The 15,000-nt window shown below is 45.5% G+C and overlaps 27 non-coding genes and 32 pseudogenes across 27 annotated transcripts in view; all 59 read left to right on the top strand.

The window, feature by feature from the left end:
- The first annotated feature begins 106 nt into the window (after positions 1 to 106).
- On the top strand, positions 107 to 225 carry LOC132877266 (5S ribosomal RNA). The gene has a single exon (XR_009652948.1). It is a non-coding gene; the product is annotated as a 5S ribosomal RNA (ribosomal RNA).
- Positions 226 to 352: 127 nt separating this feature from the next.
- Positions 353 to 471, top strand: LOC132877265 (5S ribosomal RNA). The gene has a single exon (XR_009652947.1). It is a non-coding gene; the product is annotated as a 5S ribosomal RNA (ribosomal RNA).
- Positions 472 to 583: 112 nt separating this feature from the next.
- Positions 584 to 702, top strand: LOC132879743 (5S ribosomal RNA; annotated as a pseudogene).
- Positions 703 to 819: 117 nt separating this feature from the next.
- Positions 820 to 938, top strand: LOC132877836 (5S ribosomal RNA). The gene has a single exon (XR_009653500.1). It is a non-coding gene; the product is annotated as a 5S ribosomal RNA (ribosomal RNA).
- A 122-nt stretch (positions 939 to 1,060) lies between these two features.
- On the top strand, positions 1,061 to 1,179 carry LOC132878255 (5S ribosomal RNA; annotated as a pseudogene).
- Positions 1,180 to 1,301: 122 nt separating this feature from the next.
- LOC132877264 (5S ribosomal RNA) lies at positions 1,302 to 1,420 on the top strand. The gene has a single exon (XR_009652946.1). It is a non-coding gene; the product is annotated as a 5S ribosomal RNA (ribosomal RNA).
- A 122-nt stretch (positions 1,421 to 1,542) lies between these two features.
- On the top strand, positions 1,543 to 1,661 carry LOC132877263 (5S ribosomal RNA). The gene has a single exon (XR_009652945.1). It is a non-coding gene; the product is annotated as a 5S ribosomal RNA (ribosomal RNA).
- A 199-nt stretch (positions 1,662 to 1,860) lies between these two features.
- LOC132880688 (5S ribosomal RNA) lies at positions 1,861 to 1,979 on the top strand (annotated as a pseudogene).
- Positions 1,980 to 2,096: 117 nt separating this feature from the next.
- LOC132878454 (5S ribosomal RNA) lies at positions 2,097 to 2,215 on the top strand (annotated as a pseudogene).
- A 112-nt stretch (positions 2,216 to 2,327) lies between these two features.
- Positions 2,328 to 2,446, top strand: LOC132879741 (5S ribosomal RNA; annotated as a pseudogene).
- Positions 2,447 to 2,563: 117 nt separating this feature from the next.
- LOC132878624 (5S ribosomal RNA) lies at positions 2,564 to 2,682 on the top strand (annotated as a pseudogene).
- Positions 2,683 to 2,804: 122 nt separating this feature from the next.
- LOC132877262 (5S ribosomal RNA) lies at positions 2,805 to 2,923 on the top strand. The gene has a single exon (XR_009652944.1). It is a non-coding gene; the product is annotated as a 5S ribosomal RNA (ribosomal RNA).
- A 430-nt stretch (positions 2,924 to 3,353) lies between these two features.
- On the top strand, positions 3,354 to 3,472 carry LOC132881301 (5S ribosomal RNA). Its single transcript, XR_009654025.1, has one exon. It is a non-coding gene; the product is annotated as a 5S ribosomal RNA (ribosomal RNA).
- A 122-nt stretch (positions 3,473 to 3,594) lies between these two features.
- LOC132878453 (5S ribosomal RNA) lies at positions 3,595 to 3,713 on the top strand (annotated as a pseudogene).
- A 112-nt stretch (positions 3,714 to 3,825) lies between these two features.
- On the top strand, positions 3,826 to 3,944 carry LOC132879943 (5S ribosomal RNA; annotated as a pseudogene).
- A 112-nt stretch (positions 3,945 to 4,056) lies between these two features.
- LOC132880042 (5S ribosomal RNA) lies at positions 4,057 to 4,175 on the top strand (annotated as a pseudogene).
- A 114-nt stretch (positions 4,176 to 4,289) lies between these two features.
- On the top strand, positions 4,290 to 4,408 carry LOC132880687 (5S ribosomal RNA; annotated as a pseudogene).
- A 112-nt stretch (positions 4,409 to 4,520) lies between these two features.
- LOC132876785 (5S ribosomal RNA) lies at positions 4,521 to 4,639 on the top strand. The gene has a single exon (XR_009652488.1). It is a non-coding gene; the product is annotated as a 5S ribosomal RNA (ribosomal RNA).
- Positions 4,640 to 4,763: 124 nt separating this feature from the next.
- Positions 4,764 to 4,882, top strand: LOC132880686 (5S ribosomal RNA; annotated as a pseudogene).
- Positions 4,883 to 4,994: 112 nt separating this feature from the next.
- Positions 4,995 to 5,113, top strand: LOC132876226 (5S ribosomal RNA). The gene has a single exon (XR_009651954.1). It is a non-coding gene; the product is annotated as a 5S ribosomal RNA (ribosomal RNA).
- Positions 5,114 to 5,235: 122 nt separating this feature from the next.
- Positions 5,236 to 5,354, top strand: LOC132879247 (5S ribosomal RNA; annotated as a pseudogene).
- Positions 5,355 to 5,478: 124 nt separating this feature from the next.
- On the top strand, positions 5,479 to 5,597 carry LOC132880683 (5S ribosomal RNA; annotated as a pseudogene).
- A 112-nt stretch (positions 5,598 to 5,709) lies between these two features.
- Positions 5,710 to 5,828, top strand: LOC132876224 (5S ribosomal RNA). The gene has a single exon (XR_009651952.1). It is a non-coding gene; the product is annotated as a 5S ribosomal RNA (ribosomal RNA).
- A 122-nt stretch (positions 5,829 to 5,950) lies between these two features.
- On the top strand, positions 5,951 to 6,069 carry LOC132879246 (5S ribosomal RNA; annotated as a pseudogene).
- A 119-nt stretch (positions 6,070 to 6,188) lies between these two features.
- LOC132880682 (5S ribosomal RNA) lies at positions 6,189 to 6,307 on the top strand (annotated as a pseudogene).
- Positions 6,308 to 6,419: 112 nt separating this feature from the next.
- On the top strand, positions 6,420 to 6,538 carry LOC132876223 (5S ribosomal RNA). The gene has a single exon (XR_009651951.1). It is a non-coding gene; the product is annotated as a 5S ribosomal RNA (ribosomal RNA).
- A 122-nt stretch (positions 6,539 to 6,660) lies between these two features.
- Positions 6,661 to 6,779, top strand: LOC132880041 (5S ribosomal RNA; annotated as a pseudogene).
- Positions 6,780 to 6,893: 114 nt separating this feature from the next.
- On the top strand, positions 6,894 to 7,012 carry LOC132880681 (5S ribosomal RNA; annotated as a pseudogene).
- A 112-nt stretch (positions 7,013 to 7,124) lies between these two features.
- LOC132876784 (5S ribosomal RNA) lies at positions 7,125 to 7,243 on the top strand. The gene has a single exon (XR_009652487.1). It is a non-coding gene; the product is annotated as a 5S ribosomal RNA (ribosomal RNA).
- Positions 7,244 to 7,412: 169 nt separating this feature from the next.
- On the top strand, positions 7,413 to 7,531 carry LOC132880680 (5S ribosomal RNA; annotated as a pseudogene).
- Positions 7,532 to 7,648: 117 nt separating this feature from the next.
- LOC132876222 (5S ribosomal RNA) lies at positions 7,649 to 7,767 on the top strand. The gene has a single exon (XR_009651950.1). It is a non-coding gene; the product is annotated as a 5S ribosomal RNA (ribosomal RNA).
- A 122-nt stretch (positions 7,768 to 7,889) lies between these two features.
- Positions 7,890 to 8,008, top strand: LOC132878452 (5S ribosomal RNA; annotated as a pseudogene).
- Positions 8,009 to 8,122: 114 nt separating this feature from the next.
- LOC132881294 (5S ribosomal RNA) lies at positions 8,123 to 8,241 on the top strand (annotated as a pseudogene).
- A 117-nt stretch (positions 8,242 to 8,358) lies between these two features.
- LOC132877260 (5S ribosomal RNA) lies at positions 8,359 to 8,477 on the top strand. Its single transcript, XR_009652942.1, has one exon. It is a non-coding gene; the product is annotated as a 5S ribosomal RNA (ribosomal RNA).
- Positions 8,478 to 8,594: 117 nt separating this feature from the next.
- LOC132877259 (5S ribosomal RNA) lies at positions 8,595 to 8,713 on the top strand. Its single transcript, XR_009652941.1, has one exon. It is a non-coding gene; the product is annotated as a 5S ribosomal RNA (ribosomal RNA).
- Positions 8,714 to 8,835: 122 nt separating this feature from the next.
- On the top strand, positions 8,836 to 8,954 carry LOC132879464 (5S ribosomal RNA; annotated as a pseudogene).
- Positions 8,955 to 9,076: 122 nt separating this feature from the next.
- LOC132877258 (5S ribosomal RNA) lies at positions 9,077 to 9,195 on the top strand. The gene has a single exon (XR_009652940.1). It is a non-coding gene; the product is annotated as a 5S ribosomal RNA (ribosomal RNA).
- Positions 9,196 to 9,322: 127 nt separating this feature from the next.
- Positions 9,323 to 9,441, top strand: LOC132877257 (5S ribosomal RNA). The gene has a single exon (XR_009652939.1). It is a non-coding gene; the product is annotated as a 5S ribosomal RNA (ribosomal RNA).
- Positions 9,442 to 9,553: 112 nt separating this feature from the next.
- LOC132879740 (5S ribosomal RNA) lies at positions 9,554 to 9,672 on the top strand (annotated as a pseudogene).
- Positions 9,673 to 9,789: 117 nt separating this feature from the next.
- Positions 9,790 to 9,908, top strand: LOC132877835 (5S ribosomal RNA). Its single transcript, XR_009653499.1, has one exon. It is a non-coding gene; the product is annotated as a 5S ribosomal RNA (ribosomal RNA).
- A 122-nt stretch (positions 9,909 to 10,030) lies between these two features.
- LOC132878254 (5S ribosomal RNA) lies at positions 10,031 to 10,149 on the top strand (annotated as a pseudogene).
- Positions 10,150 to 10,271: 122 nt separating this feature from the next.
- On the top strand, positions 10,272 to 10,390 carry LOC132877256 (5S ribosomal RNA). Its single transcript, XR_009652938.1, has one exon. It is a non-coding gene; the product is annotated as a 5S ribosomal RNA (ribosomal RNA).
- Positions 10,391 to 10,512: 122 nt separating this feature from the next.
- On the top strand, positions 10,513 to 10,631 carry LOC132877255 (5S ribosomal RNA). The gene has a single exon (XR_009652937.1). It is a non-coding gene; the product is annotated as a 5S ribosomal RNA (ribosomal RNA).
- Positions 10,632 to 11,051: 420 nt separating this feature from the next.
- On the top strand, positions 11,052 to 11,170 carry LOC132878823 (5S ribosomal RNA; annotated as a pseudogene).
- A 242-nt stretch (positions 11,171 to 11,412) lies between these two features.
- On the top strand, positions 11,413 to 11,531 carry LOC132878822 (5S ribosomal RNA; annotated as a pseudogene).
- A 184-nt stretch (positions 11,532 to 11,715) lies between these two features.
- On the top strand, positions 11,716 to 11,834 carry LOC132880679 (5S ribosomal RNA; annotated as a pseudogene).
- Positions 11,835 to 12,028: 194 nt separating this feature from the next.
- Positions 12,029 to 12,147, top strand: LOC132880678 (5S ribosomal RNA; annotated as a pseudogene).
- A 117-nt stretch (positions 12,148 to 12,264) lies between these two features.
- Positions 12,265 to 12,383, top strand: LOC132876221 (5S ribosomal RNA). Its single transcript, XR_009651949.1, has one exon. It is a non-coding gene; the product is annotated as a 5S ribosomal RNA (ribosomal RNA).
- A 122-nt stretch (positions 12,384 to 12,505) lies between these two features.
- LOC132878450 (5S ribosomal RNA) lies at positions 12,506 to 12,624 on the top strand (annotated as a pseudogene).
- A 114-nt stretch (positions 12,625 to 12,738) lies between these two features.
- LOC132881293 (5S ribosomal RNA) lies at positions 12,739 to 12,857 on the top strand (annotated as a pseudogene).
- A 117-nt stretch (positions 12,858 to 12,974) lies between these two features.
- Positions 12,975 to 13,093, top strand: LOC132877254 (5S ribosomal RNA). The gene has a single exon (XR_009652936.1). It is a non-coding gene; the product is annotated as a 5S ribosomal RNA (ribosomal RNA).
- Positions 13,094 to 13,210: 117 nt separating this feature from the next.
- LOC132877253 (5S ribosomal RNA) lies at positions 13,211 to 13,329 on the top strand. The gene has a single exon (XR_009652935.1). It is a non-coding gene; the product is annotated as a 5S ribosomal RNA (ribosomal RNA).
- A 122-nt stretch (positions 13,330 to 13,451) lies between these two features.
- Positions 13,452 to 13,570, top strand: LOC132879463 (5S ribosomal RNA; annotated as a pseudogene).
- A 122-nt stretch (positions 13,571 to 13,692) lies between these two features.
- LOC132877252 (5S ribosomal RNA) lies at positions 13,693 to 13,811 on the top strand. Its single transcript, XR_009652934.1, has one exon. It is a non-coding gene; the product is annotated as a 5S ribosomal RNA (ribosomal RNA).
- A 127-nt stretch (positions 13,812 to 13,938) lies between these two features.
- LOC132877251 (5S ribosomal RNA) lies at positions 13,939 to 14,057 on the top strand. Its single transcript, XR_009652933.1, has one exon. It is a non-coding gene; the product is annotated as a 5S ribosomal RNA (ribosomal RNA).
- Positions 14,058 to 14,169: 112 nt separating this feature from the next.
- Positions 14,170 to 14,288, top strand: LOC132879739 (5S ribosomal RNA; annotated as a pseudogene).
- A 117-nt stretch (positions 14,289 to 14,405) lies between these two features.
- On the top strand, positions 14,406 to 14,524 carry LOC132877833 (5S ribosomal RNA). The gene has a single exon (XR_009653498.1). It is a non-coding gene; the product is annotated as a 5S ribosomal RNA (ribosomal RNA).
- Positions 14,525 to 14,646: 122 nt separating this feature from the next.
- On the top strand, positions 14,647 to 14,765 carry LOC132878253 (5S ribosomal RNA; annotated as a pseudogene).
- Positions 14,766 to 14,887: 122 nt separating this feature from the next.
- The window catches only part of LOC132877249 (5S ribosomal RNA), a 119-nt gene continuing 6 nt past the window's right edge, over positions 14,888 to 15,000 (top strand). Inside the window, exon 1 of the ribosomal RNA XR_009652931.1 lies at positions 14,888 to 15,000. This exon is cut by the window's right edge and continues 6 nt beyond it. This is a non-coding gene — a ribosomal RNA (5S ribosomal RNA).

The raw sequence follows: 15,000 nt of genomic DNA, 5'->3' as shown, positions 1-15,000 counted from the left end.
AGCAGAAATCTGTTTGAATTTTCCTTCTGCTCGCAAGGCAAGAATTTTCCTTCTGGGCGCAAGGCAAGGCAAGGCAAGAAAAACGGCACATTTCCAACTAACTGTTGCTTATGGCCAAACCACTCTGACAACGCCTGATCCCGTCTGATCTCAGAAGCTAAACAGAGTTGGGCCTGGTTAGTACTTGAGTGGGAGACTGCCTAGGAATACCAGGTACTGTAAGCATTTTATTTTGTCTTCTTGCAGAAATCTGTTTGAATTTTCCTTCTGCTCGCAAGGCAAGAATTTTCCTTCTGGGCGCAAGGCAAGGCAAGGCAAGGCAAGAAAAACGGCACATTTCCAACTAACTGTTGCTTATGGCCAAACCACTCTGACAACGCCTGATCCCGTCTGATCTCAGAAGCTAAACAGAGTTGGGCCTGGTTAGTACTTGAGTGGGAGACTGCCTAGGAATACCAGGTACTGTAAGCATTTTATTTTGTCTTCTAGCAGAAATCTGTTTGAATTTTCCTTCTGGTCGCAAGGCAAGAATTTTCCTTCTGGGCGCAAGGCAAGAAAAATGGCACATTTCCAACAAGCTGTTGCTTACGGCCAAACCACTCTGACAACGCCTGATCCTGTCAGATCTCAGAAACTAAACAGAGTTGGGCCTGTTTAGTACTTGAGTGGGAGACTGCCTAGTAATACCAGGTACTGTAAGCATTTTATTTTGTCTTCTTGCAGAAATCTGTTTGAATTTTCCTTCTGCTCGCAAGGCAAGAATTTTCCTTCTGGTCGCAAGGCAAGGCAAGAAAAACGGCACATTTCCAACTAACTGCTGCTTATGGCCAAACCACTCTGACAACGCCTGATCCCGTCTGATCTCAGAAGCTAAACAGAGTTGGGCCTGGATAGTACTTGAGTGGGAGACTGCCTAGGAATACCAGGTACTGTAAGCATTTTATTTTGTCTTCTAGCAGAAATCTGTTTGAATTTTCCTTCTGCTCGCAAGGCAAGAATTTTCCTTCTGGGCGCAAGGCAAGGCAAGGCAAGAAAAACGGCACATTTCCAACTCACTGTTGCTTATGGCCAAACCACTCTGACAACGCCTGATCCCGTCTGATCTCAGAAGCTAAACAGAGTTAGGCCTGGTTAGTACTTGAGTGGGAGACTGCCTAGGAATACCAGGTACTGTAAGCATTTTATTTTGTCTTCTTGCAGAAATCTGTTTGAATTTTCCTTCTGCTCGCAAGGCAAGAATTTTCCTTCTGGTCGCAAGGCAAGGCAAGGCAAGAAAAACGGCACATTTCCAACTAACTGTTGCTTATGGCCAAACCACTCTGACAACGCCTGATCCCGTCTGATCTCAGAAGCTAAACAGAGTTGGGCCTGGTTAGTACTTGAGTGGGAGACTGCCTAGGAATACCAGGTACTGTAAGCATTTTATTTTGTCTTCTAGCAGAAATCTGTTTGAATTTTCCTTCTGCTCGCAAGGCAAGAATTTTCCTTCTGGGCGCAAGGCAAGGCAAGGCAAGAAAAACGACACATTTCCAACTAACTGTTGCTTATGGCCAAACCACTCTGACAACGCCTGATCCCGTCTGATCTCAGAAGCTAAACAGAGTTGGGCCTGGTTAGTACTTGAGTGGGAGACTGCCTAGGAATACCAGGTACTGTAAGCATTTTATTTTGTCTTCTTGCAGAAATCTGTTTGAATTTTCCTTCTGCTCGCAAGGCAAGAATTTTCCTTCTGGGCGCAAGGCAAGGCAAGGCAAGGCAAGGCAAGGCAAGGCAAGGCAAGGCAAGGCAAGGCAAGGCAAGGCAAGGCAAGGCAAGGCAAGGCAAGGCAAGGCAAGGCAAGGCGCACATTTCCAGACTGTTGTTTACGTCCAAACCACTCTGACAATGCCTGATCCTGTCTGATCTGAGAAGCTAAACAGAGTTGGGCCTGGTTAGTACTTGAGTGTGAGACTGCCTAGGAATACCAGGTACTGTAAGCATTTTATTTTGTCTCCTTGCAGAAATCTGTTTGAATTTTCCTTCTGCTCGCAAGGCAAGAATTTTCCTTCTGGGCGCAAGGCAAGGCAAGAAAAACGGCACATTTCCAACTAACTGTTGCTTATGGCCAAACCACTCTGACAACGCCTGATCCCGTCTGATGTCAGAAGCTAAACAGAGTTGGGCCTGGTTAGTACTTGAGTGGGAGACTGCCTAGGAATACCAGGTACTGTAAGCATTTTATTTTGTCTTCTTGCAGAAATCTGTTTGAATTTTCCTTCTGGTCGCAAGGCAAGAATTTTCCTTCTGATCGCAAGGCAAGAAAAATGGCACATTTCCAACAAGCTGTTGCTTACGGCCAAACCACTCTGACAACGCCTGATCCTGTCAGATCTCAGAAACTAAACAGAGTTGGGCCTGTTTAGTACTTGAGTGGGAGACTGCCTAGTAATACCAGGTACTGTAAGCATTTTATTTTGTCTTCTTGCAGAAATCTGTTTGAATTTTCCTTCTGCTCGCAAGGCAAGAATTTTCCTTCTGGTCGCAAGGCAAGGCAAGAAAAACGGCACATTTCCAACTAACTGTTGCTTATGGCCAAACCACTCTGACAACGCCTGATCCTGTCTGATCTCAGAAGCTAAACAGAGTTGGGCCTGGTTAGTACTTGAGTGGGAGACTGCCTAGGAATACCAGGTACTGTGAGCATTTTATTTTGTCTTCTTGCAGAAATCTGTTTGAATTTTCCTTCTGCTCGCAAGGCAAGAATTTTCCTTCTGGGCGCAAGGCAAGGCAAGGCAAGAAAAACGGCACATTTCCAACTAACTGTTGCTTATGGCCAAACCACTCTGACAACGCCTGATCCCGTCTGATCTCAGAAGCTAAACAGAGTTGGGCCTGGTTAGTACTTGAGTGGGAGACTGCCTAGGAATACCAGGTACTGTAAGCATTTTATTTTGTCTTCTTGCAGAAATCTGTTTGAATTTTCCTTCTGCTCGCAAGGCAAGAATTTTCCTTCTGGGCGCAAGGCAAGGCAAGGCAAGGCAAGGCAAGGCAAGGCAAGGCAAGGCAAGGCAAGGCAAGGCAAGGCAAGGCAAGGCAAGGCAAGGCAAGGCAAGGCAAGGCGCACATTTCCAGACTGTTGTTTACGTCCAAACCACTCTGACAATGCCTGATCCTGTCTGATCTGAGACGCTAAACAGAGTTGGGCCTGGTTAGTACTTGAGTGTGAGACTGCCTAGGAATACCAGGTACTGTAAGCATTTTATTTTGTCTCCTTGCAGAAATCTGTTTGAATTTTCCTTCTGCTCGCAAGGCAAGAATTTTCCTTCTGGTCGCAAGGCAAGGCAAGAAAAACGGCACATTTCCAACTAACTGTTGCTTACGGCCAAACCACTCTGACAACGCCTGATCCCGTCTGATCTCAGAAGCTAAACAGAGTTGGGCCTGGGTAGTACTTGAGTGGGAGACTGCCTAGGAATACCAGGTACTGTAAGCATTTTATTTTGTCTTCTAGCAGAAATCTGTTTGAATTTTCCTTCTGCTCGCAAGGCAAGAATTTTCCTTCTGGGCGCAAGGCAAGGCAAGGCAAGAAAAACGGCACATTTCCAACTAACTGTTGCTTATGGCCAAACCACTCTGACAACGCCTGATCCCGTCTGATGTCAGAAGCTAAACAGAGTTGGGCCTGGTTAGTACTTGAGTGGGAGACTGCCTAGGAATACCAGGTACTGTAAGCATTTTATTTTGTCTTCTTGCAGAAATCTGTTTGAATTTTCCTTCTGGTCGCAAGGCAAGAATTTTCCTTCTGATCGCAAGGCAAGAAAAATGGCACATTTCCAACAAGCTGTTGCTTACGGCCAAACCACTCTAACAACGCCTGATCCTGTCAGATCTCAGAAACTAAACAGAGTTGGGCCTGTTTAGTACTTGAGTGGGAGACTGCCTAGTAATACCAGGTACTGTAAGCATTTTATTTTGTCTTCTTGCAGAAATCTGTTTGAATTTTCCTTCTGCTCGCAAGGCAAGAATTTTCCTTCTGATCGCAAGGCAAGAAAAACGGCACATTTCCAACAAGCTGTTGCTCACGGCCAAACCACTCTGACAATGCCTGATCCCGTCTGATTTCAGAAGCTAAACAGAGTTTTGCCTGGTTAGTACTTGAGTGGGAGACTGCCTAGGAATACCAGGTACTGTAAGCATTTTATTTTGTCTTCTTGCAGAAATCTGTTTGAATTTTCCTTCTGCTCGCAAGGCAAGAATTTTCCTTCTGGGCGCAAGGCAAGGCAAGGCAAGGCACACATTTCCAGACTGTTGTTTACGTCCAAACCACTCTGACAATGCCTGATCCTGTCTGATCTGAGAAGCTAAACAGAGTTGGGCCTGGTTAGTACTTGAGTGTGAGACTGCCTAGGAATACCAGGTACTGTAAGCATTTTATTTTGTCTTCTTGCAGAAATCTGTTTGAATTTTCCTTCTGGTCGCAAGGCAAGAATTTTCCTTCTGATCGCAAGGCAAGAAAAACGGCACATTTCCAACAAGCTGTTGCTTACGGCCAAACCACTCTGAGAACGCCTGATCCCGTCTGATCTCAGAAGCTAAACAGAGTTGGGCCTGGTTAGTACTTGAGTGGGAGACTGCCTAGGAATACCAGGTACTGTAAGCATTTTATTTTGTCTTCTTGCAGAAATCTGTTTGAATTTTCCTTCTGCTCGCAAGGCAAGAATTTTCCTTCTGGGCGCAAGGCAAGGCAAGGCAAGGCAAGGCAAGGCACACATTTCCAGACTGTTGTTTACGTCCAAACCACTCTGACAATGCCTGATCCTGTCTGATCTGAGAAGCTAAACAGAGTTGGGCCTGGTTAGTACTTGAGTGTGAGACTGCCTAGGAATACCAGGTACTGTAAGCATTTTATTTTGTCTTCTTGCAGAAATCTGTTTGAATTTTCCTTCTGGTCGCAAGGCAAGAATTTTCCTTCTGATCGCAAGGCAAGAAAAACGGCACATTTCCAACAAGCTGTTGCTTACGGCCAAACCACTCTGACAACGCCTGATCCCGTCTGATCTCAGAAGCTAAACAGAGTTGGGCCTGGTTAGTACTTGAGTGGGAGACTGCCTAGGAATACCAGGTACTGTAAGCATTTTATTTTGTCTTCTTGCAGAAATCTGTTTGAATTTTCCTTCTGCTCGCAAGGCAATAATTTTCCTTCTGGGCGCAAGGCAAGGCAAGGCAAGAAAAACGGCACATTTCCAGCAAACTGTTGCTCACGGCCAAACCACTCTGACAATGCCTGATCCCGTCTGATTTCAGAAGCTAAACAGAGTTGGGCCTGGTTAGTACTTGAGTGGGAGACTGCCTAGGAATACCAGGTACTGTAAGCATTTTATTTTGTCTTCTTGCAGAAATCTGTTTGAATTTTCCTTCTGCTCGCAAGGCAAGAATTTTCCTTCTGGGCGCAAGGCAAGGCAAGGCAAGGCAAGGCAAGGCACACATTTCCAGACTGTTGTTTACGTCCAAACCACTCTGACAATGCCTGATCCTGTCTGATCTGAGAAGCTAAACAGAGTTGGGCCTGGTTAGTACTTGAGTGTGAGACTGCCTAGGAATACCAGGTACTGTAAGCATTTTATTTTGTCTTCTTGCAGAAATCTGTTTGAATTTTCCTTCTGGTCGCAAGGCAAGAATTTTCCTTCTGATCGCAAGGCAAGAAAAACGGCACATTTCCAACAAGCTGTTGCTTACGGCCAAACCACTCTGACAACGCCTGATCCCGTCTGATCTCAGAAGCTAAACAGAGTTGGGCCTGGTTAGTACTTGAGTGGGAGACTGCCTAGGAATACCAGGTACTGTAAGCATTTTATTTTGTCTTCTTGCAGAAATCTGTTTGAATTTTCCTTCTGCTCGCAAGGCAATAATTTTCCTTCTGGGTGCAAGGCAAGGCAAGGCAAGAAAAACGGCACATTTCCAGCAAACTGTTGCTCACGGCCAAACCACTCTGACAATGCCTGATCCCGTCTGATTTCAGAAGCTAAACAGAGTTGGGCCTGGTTAGTACTTGAGTGGGAGACTGCCTAGGAATACCAGGTACTGTAAGCATTTTATTTTGTCTTCTTGCAGAAATCTGTTTGAATTTTCCTTCTGCTCGCAAGGCAAGAATTTTCCTTCTGGGCGCAAGGCAAGGCAAGGCAAGGCAAGGCACACATTTCCAGACTGTTGTTTACGTCCAAACCACTCTGACAATGCCTGATCCTGTCTGATCTGAGAAGCTAAACAGAGTTGGGCCTGGTTAGTACTTGAGTGTGAGACTGCCTAGGAATACCAGGTACTGTAAGCATTTTATTTTGTCTTCTTGCAGAAATCTGTTTGAATTTTCCTTCTGGTCGCAAGGCAAGAATTTTCCTTCTGATCGCAAGGCAAGAAAAACGGCACATTTCCAACAAGCTGTTGCTTACGGCCAAACCACTCTGACAACGCCTGATCCCGTCTGATCTCAGAAGCTAAACAGAGTTGGGCCTGGTTAGTACTTGAGTGGGAGACTGCCTAGGAATACCAGGTACTGTAAGCATTTTATTTTGTCTTCTTGCAGAAATCTGTTTGAATTTTCCTTCTGCTCGCAAGGCAATAATTTTCCTTCTGGGCGCAAGGCAAGGCAAGGCAAGAAAAACGGCACATTTCCAGCAAACTGTTGCTCACGGCCAAACCACTCTGACAATGCCTGATCCCGTCTGATTTCAGAAGCTAAACAGAGTTTTGCCTGGTTAGTACTTGAGTGGGAGACTGCCTAGGAATACCAGGTACTGTAAGCATTTTATTTTGTCTTCTTGCAGAAATCTGTTTGAATTTTCCTTCTGCTCGCAAGGCAAGAATTTTCCTTCTGGGCGCAAGGCAAGGCAAGGCAAGGCACACATTTCCAGACTGTTGTTTACGTCCAAACCACTCTGACAATGCCTGATCCTGTCTGATCTGAGAAGCTAAACAGAGTTGGGCCTGGTTAGTACTTGAGTGTGAGACTGCCTAGGAATACCAGGTACTGTAAGCATTTTATTTTGTCTTCTTGCAGAAATCTGTTTGAATTTTCCTTCTGGTCGCAAGGCAAGAATTTTCCTTCTGATCGCAAGGCAAGAAAAACGGCACATTTCCAACAAGCTGTTGCTTACGGCCAAACCACTCTGAGAACGCCTGATCCCGTCTGATCTCAGAAGCTAAACAGAGTTGGGCCTGGTTAGTACTTGAGTGGGAGACTGCCTAGGAATACCAGGTACTGTAAGCATTTTATTTTGTCTTCTTGCAGAAATCTGTTTGAATTTTCCTTCTGCTCGCAAGGCAAGAATTTTCCTTCTGGGAGCAAGGCAAGGCAAGGCAAGGCAAGGCAAGGCAAGGCAAGGCAAGGCAAGGCAAGGCAAGGCAAGGCAAGGCAAGGCGCACATTTCCAGACTGTTGTTTACGTCCAAACCACTCTGACAATGCCTGATCCTGTCTGATCTGAGAAGCTAAACAGAGTTGGGCCTGGTTAGTACTTGAGTGTGAGACTGCCTAGGAATACCAGGTACTGTAAGCATTTTATTTTGTCTCCTTGCAGAAATCTGTTTGAATTTTCCTTCTGCTCGCAAGGCAAGAATTTTCCTTCTGGTCGCAAGGCAAGGCAAGAAAAACGGCACATTTCCAACTAACTGTTGCTTACGGCCAAACCACTCTGACAACGCCTGATCCCGTCTGATCTCAGAAGCTAAACAGAGTTGGGCCTGGTTAGTACTTGAGTGGGAGACTGCCTAGGAATACCAGGTACTGTAAGCATTTTATTTTGTCTTCTAGCAGAAATCTGTTTGAATTTTCCTTCTGCTCGCAAGGCAAGAATTTTCCTTCTGGGCGCAAGGCAAGGCAAGGCAAGAAAAACGGCACATTTCCAACTAACTGTTGCTTATGGCCAAACCACTCTGACAACGCCTGATCCCGTCTGATGTCAGAAGCTAAACAGAGTTGGGCCTGGTTAGTACTTGAGTGGGAGACTGCCTAGGAATACCAGGTACTGTAAGCATTTTATTTTGTCTTCTTGCAGAAATCTGTTTGAATTTTCCTTCTGGTCGCAAGGCAAGAATTTTCCTTCTGATCGCAAGGCAAGGCAAGAAAAACGGCACATTTCCAGACTATTGCTTATGTCCAAACCACTCTGACAATGCCTGATCCTGTCTGATCTGAGAAGCTAAACAGAGTTGGGCCTGTTTAGTACTTGAGTGGGAGACTGCCTAGTAATACCAGGTACTGTAAGCATTTTATTTTGTCTTCTTGCAGAAATCTGTTTGAATTTTCCTTCTGCTCGCAAGGCAAGAATTTTCCTTCTGGTCGCAAGGCAAGGCAAGAAAAACGGCACATTTCCAACTAACTGTTGCTTATGGCCAAACCACTCTGACAACGCCTGATCCCGTCTGATCTCAGAAGCTAAACAGAGTTGGGCCTGGTTAGTACTTGAGTGGGAGACTGCCTAGGAATACCAGGTACTGTAAGCATTTTATTTTGTCTTCTAGCAGAAATCTGTTTGAATTTTCCTTCTGCTCGCAAGGCAAGAATTTTCCTTCTGGGCGCAAGGCAAGGCAAGAAAAACGGCACATTTCCAACTAACTGTTGCTTATGGCCAAACCACTCTGACAACGCCTGATCCCGTCTGATCTCAGAAGCTAAACAGAGTTGGGCCTGGTTAGTACTTGAGTGGGAGACTGCCTAGGAATACCAGGTACTGTAAGCATTTTATTTTGTCTTCTTGCAGAAATCTGTTTGAATTTTCCTTCTGCTCGCAAGGCAAGAATTTTCCTTCTGGGCGCATGGCAAGGCAAGGCAAGAAAAACGGCACATTTCCAACTAACTGTTGCTTATGGCCAAACCACTCTGACATCGCCTGATCCCGTCTGATCTCAGAAACTAAACAGAGTTGGGCCTGGTTAGTACTTGAGTGGGAGACTGAATAGGAATACCAGGTACTGTAAGCATTTTATTTTGTCTTCTAGCAGAAATCTGTTTGAATTTTCCTTCTGCTCGCAAGGCAAGAATTTTCCTTCTGGGCGCAAGGCAAGGCAAGGCAAGAAAAACGGCACATTTCCAACTAACTGTTGCTTATGGCCAAACCACTCTGACAACGCCTGATCCCGTCTGATCTCAGAAGCTAAACAGAGTTGGGCCTGGTTAGTACTTGAGTGGGAGACTGCCTAGGAATACCAGGTACTGTAAGCATTTTATTTTGTCTTCTTGCAGAAATCTGTTTGAATTTTCCTTCTGCTCGCAAGGCAAGAATTTTCCTTCTGGGCGCAAGGCAAGGCAAGGCAAGGCAAGAAAAACGGCACATTTCCAACTAACTGTTGCTTATGGCCAAACCACTCTGACAACGCCTGATCCCGTCTGATCTCAGAAGCTAAACAGAGTTGGGCCTGGTTAGTACTTGAGTGGGAGACTGCCTAGGAATACCAGGTACTGTAAGCATTTTATTTTGTCTTCTAGCAGAAATCTGTTTGAATTTTCCTTCTGGTCGCAAGGCAAGAATTTTCCTTCTGGGCGCAAGGCAAGAAAAATGGCACATTTCCAACAAGCTGTTGCTTACGGCCAAACCACTCTGACAACGCCTGATCCTGTCAGATCTCAGAAACTAAACAGAGTTGGGCCTGTTTAGTACTTGAGTGGGAGACTGCCTAGTAATACCAGGTACTGTAAGCATTTTATTTTGTCTTCTTGCAGAAATCTGTTTGAATTTTCCTTCTGCTCGCAAGGCAAGAATTTTCCTTCTGGTCGCAAGGCAAGGCAAGAAAAACGGCACATTTCCAACTAACTGCTGCTTATGGCCAAACCACTCTGACAACGCCTGATCCCGTCTGATCTCAGAAGCTAAACAGAGTTGGGCCTGGATAGTACTTGAGTGGGAGACTGCCTAGGAATACCAGGTACTGTAAGCATTTTATTTTGTCTTCTAGCAGAAATCTGTTTGAATTTTCCTTCTGCTCGCAAGGCAAGAATTTTCCTTCTGGGCGCAAGGCAAGGCAAGGCAAGAAAAACGGCACATTTCCAACTCACTGTTGCTTATGGCCAAACCACTCTGACAACGCCTGATCCCGTCTGATCTCAGAAGCTAAACAGAGTTAGGCCTGGTTAGTACTTGAGTGGGAGACTGCCTAGGAATACCAGGTACTGTAAGCATTTTATTTTGTCTTCTTGCAGAAATCTGTTTGAATTTTCCTTCTGCTCGCAAGGCAAGAATTTTCCTTCTGGTCGCAAGGCAAGGCAAGGCAAGAAAAACGGCACATTTCCAACTAACTGTTGCTTATGGCCAAACCACTCTGACAACGCCTGATCCCGTCTGATCTCAGAAGCTAAACAGAGTTGGGCCTGGTTAGTACTTGAGTGGGAGACTGCCTAGGAATACCAGGTACTGTAAGCATTTTATTTTGTCTTCTAGCAGAAATCTGTTTGAATTTTCCTTCTGCTCGCAAGGCAAGAATTTTCCTTCTGGGCGCAAGGCAAGGCAAGGCAAGAAAAACGACACATTTCCAACTAACTGTTGCTTATGGCCAAACCACTCTGACAACGCCTGATCCCGTCTGATCTCAGAAGCTAAACAGAGTTGGGCCTGGTTAGTACTTGAGTGGGAGACTGCCTAGGAATACCAGGTACTGTAAGCATTTTATTTTGTCTTCTAGCAGAAATCTGTTTGAATTTTCCTTCTGCTCGCAAGGCAAGAATTTTCCTTCTGGGCGCAAGGCAAGGCAAGGCAAGGCAAGGCAAGGCAAGGCAAGGCAAGGCAAGGCAAGGCAAGGCAAGGCAAGGCAAGGCAAGGCAAGGCAAGGCACACATTTCCAGACTGTTGTTTACGTCCAAACCACTCTGACAATGCCTGATCCTGTCTGATCTGAGAAGCTAAACAGAGTTGGGCCTGGTTAGTACTTGAGTGTGAGACTGCCTAGGAATACCAAGTACTGTAAGCATTTTATTTTGTCTCCTTGCAGAAATCTGTTTGAATTTTCCTTCTGCTCGCAAGGCAAGAATTTTCCTTCTGGGCGCAAGGCAAGGCAAGAAAAACGGCACATTTCCAACTAACTGTTGCTTATGGCCAAACCACTCTGACAACGTCTGATCCTGTCTGATCTCAGAAGCTAAACAGAGTTGGGCCTGGTTAGTACTTGAGTGGGAGACTGCCTAGGAATACCAGGTACTGTAAGCATTTTATTTTGTCTTCTTGCAGAAATCGACAATGCCTGATCCTGTCTGATCTGAGAAGCTAAACAGAGTTGGGCCTGGTTAGTACTTGAGTGTGAGACTGCCTAGGAATACCAAGTACTGTAAGCATTTTATTTTGTCTCCTTGCAGAAATCTGTTTGAATTTTCCTTCTGCTCGCAAGGCAAGAATTTTCCTTCTGGGCGCAAGGCAAGGCAAGAAAAACGGCACATTTCCAACTAACTGTTGCTTATGGCCAAACCACTCTGACAACGTCTGATCCTGTCTGATCTCAGAAGCTAAACAGAGTTGGGCCTGGTTAGTACTTGAGTGGGAGACTGCCTAGGAATACCAGGTACTGTAAGCATTTTATTTTGTCTTCTTGCAGAAATCTGTTTGAATTTTCCTTCTGCTCGCAAGGCAAGAATTTTCCTTCTGGGCGCAAGGCAAGGCAAGGCAAGGCAAGGCAAGGCAAGGCAAGGCAAGGCAAGGCAAGGCAAGGCAAGGCAAGGCAAGGCAAGGCAAGGCAAGGCGCACATTTCCAGACTGTTGTTTACGTCCAAACCACTCTGACAATGCCTGATCCTGTCTGATCTGAGAAGCTAAACAGAGTTGGGCCTGGTTAGTACTTGAGTGTGAGACTGCCTAGGAATACCAGGTACTGTAAGCATTTTATTTTGTCTCCTTGCAGAAATCTGTTTGAATTTTCCTTCTGCTCGCAAGGCAAGAATTTTCCTTCTGGGCGCAAGGCAAGGCAAGGCAAGGCAAGGCAAGGGAAGGCAAGGCAAGGCAAGGCAAGGCAAGGCAAGGCAAGGCAAGGCAAGGCAAGGCAAGGCAAGGCAAGGCGCACATTTCCAGACTGTTGTTTACGTCCAAACCACTCTGACAATGCCTGATCCTGTCTGATCTGAGAAGCTAAACAGAGTTGGGCCTGGTTAGTACTTGAGTGTGAGACTGCCTAGGAATACCAGGTACTGTAAGCATTTTATTTTGTCTCCTTGCAGAAATCTGTTTGAATTTTCCTTCTGCTCGCAAGGCAAGAATTTTCCTTCTGGTCGCAAGGCAAGGCAAGAAAAACGGCACATTTCCAACTAACTGTTGCTTACGGCCAAACCACTCTGACAACGCCTGATCCCGTCTGATCTCAGAAGCTAAACAGAGTTGGGCCTGGTTAGTACTTGAGTGGGAGACTGCCTAGGAATACCAGGTACTGTAAGCATTTTATTTTGTCTTCTAGCAGAAATCTGTTTGAATTTTCCTTCTGCTCGCAAGGCAAGAATTTTCCTTCTGGGCGCAAGGCAAGGCAAGGCAAGAAAAACGGCACATTTCCAACTAACTGTTGCTTATGGCCAAACCACTCTGACAACGCCTGATCCCGTCTGATGTCAGAAGCTAAACAGAGTTGGGCCTGGTTAGTACTTGAGTGGGAGACTGCCTAGGAATACCAGGTACTGTAAGCATTTTATTTTGTCTTCTTGCAGAAATCTGTTTGAATTTTCCTTCTGGTCGCAAGGCAAGAATTTTCCTTCTGATCGCAAGGCAAGGCAAGAAAAACGGCACATTTCCAGACTATTGCTTATGTCCAAACCACTCTGACAATGCCTGATCCTGTCTGATCTGAGAAGCTAAACAGAGTTGGGCCTGTTTAGTACTTGAGTGGGAGACTGCCTAGTAATACCAGGTACTGTAAGCATTTTATTTTGTCTTCTTGCAGAAATCTGTTTGAATTTTCCTTCTGCTCGCAAGGCAAGAATTTTCCTTCTGGTCGCAAAGCAAGGCAAGAAAAACGGCACATTTCCAACTAACTGTTGCTTATGGCCAAACCACTCTGACAACGCCTGATCCCGTCTGATCTCAGAAGCTAAACAGAGTTGGGCCTGGTTAGTACTTGAGTGGGAGACTGCCTAGGAATACCAGGTACTGTAAGCATTTTATTTTGTCTTCTAGCAGAAATCTGTTTGAATTTTCCTTCTGCTCGCAAGGCAAGAATTTTCCTTCTGGGCGCAAGGCAAGGCAAGAAAAACGGCACATTTCCAACTAACTGTTGCTTATGGCCAAACCACTCTGACAACGCCTGATCCCGTCTGATCTCAGAAGCTAAACAGAGTTGGGCCTGGTTAGTACTTGAGTGGGAGACTGCCTAGGAATACCAGGTACTGTAAGCATTTTATTTTGTCTTCTTGCAGAAATCTGTTTGAATTTTCCTTCTGCTCGCAAGGCAAGAATTTTCCTTCTGGGCGCAAGGCAAGGCAAGGCAAGAAAAACGGCACATTTCCAACTAACTGTTGCTTATGGCCAAACCACTCTGACATCGCCTGATCCCGTCTGATCTCAGAAACTAAACAGAGTTGGGCCTGGTTAGTACTTGAGTGGGAGACTGAATAGGAATACCAGGTACTGTAAGCATTTTATTTTGTCTTCTAGCAGAAATCTGTTTGAATTTTCCTTCTGCTCGCAAGGCAAGAATTTTCCTTCTGGGCGCAAGGCAAGGCAAGGCAAGAAAAACGGCACATTTCCAACTAACTGTTGCTTATGGCCAAACCACTCTGACAACGCCTGATCCCGTCTGATCTCAGAAGCTAAACAGAGTTGGGCCTGGTTAGTACTTGAGTGGGAGACTGCCTAGGAATACCAGGTACTGTAAGCATTTTATTTTGTCTTCTTGCAGAAATCTGTTTGAATTTTCCTTCTGCTCGCAAGGCAAGAATTTTCCTTCTGGGCGCAAGGCAAGGCAAGGCAAGGCAAGAAAAACGGCACATTTCCAACTAACTGTTGCTTATGGCCAAACCACTCTGACAACGCCTGATCCCGTCTGATCTCAGAAGCTAAACAGAGTTGGGCCTGGTTAGTACTTGAGTGGGAGACTGCCTAGGAATACCAGGTACTGTAAGCATTTTATTTTGTCTTCTAGCAGAAATCTGTTTGAATTTTCCTTCTGGTCGCAAGGCAAGAATTTTCCTTCTGGGCGCAAGGCAAGAAAAATGGCACATTTCCAACAAGCTGTTGCTTACGGCCAAACCACTCTGACAACGCCTGATCCTGTCAGATCTCAGAAACTAAACAGAGTTGGGCCTGTTTAGTACTTGAGTGGGAGACTGCCTAGTAATACCAGGTACTGTAAGCATTTTATTTTGTCTTCTTGCAGAAATCTGTTTGAATTTTCCTTCTGCTCGCAAGGCAAGAATTTTCCTTCTGGTCGCAAGGCAAGGCAAGAAAAACGGCACATTTCCAACTAACTGCTGCTTATGGCCAAACCACTCTGACAACGCCTGATCCCGTCTGATCTCAGAAGCTAAACAGAGTTGGGCCTGGATAGTACTTGAGTGGGAGACTGCCTAGGAATACCAGGTACTGTAAGCATTTTATTTTGTCTTCTAGCAGAAATCTGTTTGAATTTTCCTTCTGCTCGCAAGGCAAGAATTTTCCTTCTGGGCGCAAGGCAAGGCAAGGCAAGAAAAACGGCACATTTCCAACTCACTGTTGCTTATGGCCAAACCACTCTGACAACGCCTGATCCCGTCTGATCTCAGAAGCTAAACAGAGTTAGGCCTGGTTAGTACTTGAGTGGGAGACTGCCTAGGAATACCAGGTACTGTAAGCATTTTATTTTGTCTTCTTGCAGAAATCTGTTTGAATTTTCCTTCTGCTCGCAAGGCAAGAATTTTCCTTCTGGTCGCAAGGCAAGGCAAGGCAAGAAAAACGGCACATTTCCAACTAACTGTTGCTTATGGCCAAACCACTCTGACAACGCCTGATCCCGTCTGATCTCAGAAGCTAAACAGAGTTGGGCCTGGTTAGTACTTGAGTGGGAGACTGCCTAGGAATACCAGGTACTG

The sequence above is a fragment of the Neoarius graeffei genome, assembly GCF_027579695.1.
Source record: "Neoarius graeffei isolate fNeoGra1 chromosome 18 unlocalized genomic scaffold, fNeoGra1.pri SUPER_18_unloc_1, whole genome shotgun sequence".
Taxonomy (NCBI): domain Eukaryota; kingdom Metazoa; phylum Chordata; class Actinopteri; order Siluriformes; family Ariidae; genus Neoarius; species Neoarius graeffei.
The sequence above is the reverse complement of the archived record's forward strand: the minus strand, read 5'-3'. Positions and strand labels throughout refer to the sequence as shown.